Genomic DNA, 2640 nt, shown 5'->3' with positions numbered 1-2640 from the left:
TAAAACAGCCTAAAATCTTGACATCCCCTTAACTGTAAATCTCTTAAAAACACACACTGGGTTTATTTACAGGTTTACTTTGACTTGCTAAGGCAAAAAACCGGTTCTGGTCAACATATCCCTAAAAACGTGTAAACCAGGGGACTGTCCTTGCGTGTACATGGCTTTATATTTACACTTAATTTACTTACATCGATTTACAAGATATACCAGCGACTTAACTACACCAGCACCTGCATTGCGTCAATCTGGTGTTGTTTTATCTACTCCTAAAATGTGATGATCTGTTTTACATCCACCTGCACGTATTTACAGACATTTACACGCCTGTTTATACTAAGCTGACTTCTTTTACAACCGTTTACACGTCTGTTTATACTAAGCTGACTTCTTTTACAGCCATTTACACATCTCGGTCCATTTACACAACGTCTTTCACAACCATTCACATATTTACATCCATTTATGTTTATATATCGTTTTCAGGAGTTTATATAATTATGTTTACAATCATTACTTACATTTTGTTTACAGTTACGTAGTAGTTAAAGTTGTTTGTGTAAATCTTCCTTACGTTGCATGCTTAAACGTCTCTCCTGCACATGATTTACAGTTTCATTCACTTGTTGCTATTACCAGCGTTTTATCGAGTTCCTAAAGTTCACAGTTTACTAAAGCCCTAGAGAGGTTTATCAGCAGTATACACAGAGCGGTTTACCGATATGAAGTTTGCCGTTATTCTACAGTATACATCACGGTTTACCAAAGCTCTACGGCTCTATAATCATAACTTACAACTGTTGCTCTATACAGTAAATTCTAAATTATCCTCAAAAGGTTTTACAAATTTACAAGCCATTTACACCTATTTGCAAGGATCCACCGGTTATTTAAAAGGGTATTTGCAAGGACCCAGTGGTTATTTAATGGTCTGCCAAGAGCTCTCCCATCCTACTACACTAAAAAGCTCTGTACAGCATATGGCAAGCTTACCTCTGGAGCTCTCCCTGCTTCCTGTGTACGGAGCGAGAGAGACAGGGGAACGGTGGAACGGGGCAAAAACCACCACAATCAAAACCGTCCAGCTGAGAAACCCCCTCAAAACCCTTTCAATTTGGGGGGGGGGGTTGAATATTTTTTTTTTTTTAGTTCAGTTTACCGTTCACTCACTTGTATAATAAACTTCACTGCCCCCTTTTTATTCTATTTATTTTTATTTTTTTGAATTTACGGGTCTTCAGTCACACGTATATATATATGATTTTTTTTTTTTTTTACTTTTTACGTGATTTTCCGTAAATCTGGACGCGTTTTACTGTAAATTTTCACGGGATTAGTGTGCTTCTTATTTTCCCCCTCTCGATGATTGACTTCTGATTTTAGGTGAATCTGAAGAACGTTAGGCTACTTTTTAGGTTATTTTTGGCGTTTTAAGGGCTATATATTTAGGTGTAGGATGTGTTTTGGGCGATTTTAGGGGCTACTGTACGAACGAGTGGGGCTATTTTTGGCGTATACTAAGGGTGATTTTACCTGGGTTCTGAAGTCTCCGGGGCTCTTTTGGCGAGTTTGGCGGGTGTGTTTGGGCTGGGTAGATTCTGTTCGCTATTTCTGGACTACTATTTCAGGTGTAGTCTGGAGTCTCTCAAAGGGGGCTACTTGGCCGAATCTCAGGGCCTACCTTGGCGTACCTGGGGCTGTCTTCCTCACCTTCAGGGCTACTTTGGCGAGATTTTGAATGGATGAGGGTACTTTCAAGGCAATAATCTACCTCAACGTCACAGCGTATTTTGGCGTCTATCAGCTTACTTTGGCGTACCTCTGAGTCTGCTACGGTGGGATCTGGCTATTTTTGGCGTATTGTGAAAGAAGGTCTGGGTAGTCTGCAGTCTTCTCCAGTGTGTCCGGGCGTATTGCAGGCTACTTTGGCGTATTACGAGGGCGAGATGGGTGGGTGTTGCGTATTTTTGGAGTGGATTGCGGTGGGATTTTGGCGTATTGCAGGCTACTTTGGCGTATCATAGGATTCAACAAAGATTGGGTCCAGCGTATCTGCGTCAATTTGGATGGGGTTAGCTTAAGATTTTGGCGTATACTCGAGCGTATCTGGGTAGTCCGTAGGCTTTTGGCGTCACTGGGGCTACATATACTCCGGGGCTATGTGTGTGGTGCCCCAGGGGAGGGACTGAAGGGAAAGGGGGGGAGGGCACGTGACGGGGACGCGCGTGTGTACGTGTTGAGATACGCGCGTGGACTGACTTGGCTGGGAGAGAGAGAGAGAGGAGGTGGCCCGCTAAGCTCCCCCTTCCCTCTCCCCCTCCCCAACTCCACCCCCCCTTCCCCCCGATGGATACGCCCCGCCCCGCCCCGCCCCACTCGACCCCGCCCCCAGTGGCTTAAAAAATATTGATGTTTATTGACAACTAGCTCTTATCAGTTAATGTAATAACAATAATAATAATAATAATAATAATAATAATCTGCTCTGCCCCCTCCCAAAAGTTTCCAAAATAGTCACAGTGATCATTTTTATTTAATTATTTATTTGATGGGGGAAAGGCTCTTACAGACAAACGCTTAATATAGCTCTCCCCCTCCACCACTCCCCCTCCTCTATATGCCCCGCCCCCGATCCACTCG

At 43.4% G+C, this 2640-nt stretch overlaps 1 protein-coding gene across 2 annotated transcripts in view; it reads right to left on the bottom strand.

Moving 5' to 3' along the window:
* LOC145414060 (uncharacterized) overlaps nucleotides 1-2233 on the bottom strand; it is a 163179-nt gene extending 160946 nt beyond the window's left edge. The window contains exon 1 of one of the 2 annotated variants that reach the window (XM_080283621.1): nucleotides 1534-2233. The gene's annotated coding sequence lies outside the window, so the exon portion shown is untranslated. Of the gene's footprint in view, nucleotides 1-993; nucleotides 1429-1533 lie in introns of those variants that run through there. The other variant, XM_080283622.1, reaches the window with a different exon arrangement.
* Nucleotides 2234-2640: the final 407 nt, after the last annotated feature.

This window comes from Coenobita brevimanus, chromosome 98 (genome assembly GCF_032717465.1).
Source record: "Coenobita brevimanus isolate Jiangsu-jjx chromosome 98, ASM3271746v2, whole genome shotgun sequence".
NCBI lineage: Eukaryota > Metazoa > Arthropoda > Malacostraca > Decapoda > Coenobitidae > Coenobita > Coenobita brevimanus.
The sequence above is the reverse complement of the archived record's forward strand: the minus strand, read 5'-3'. Positions and strand labels throughout refer to the sequence as shown.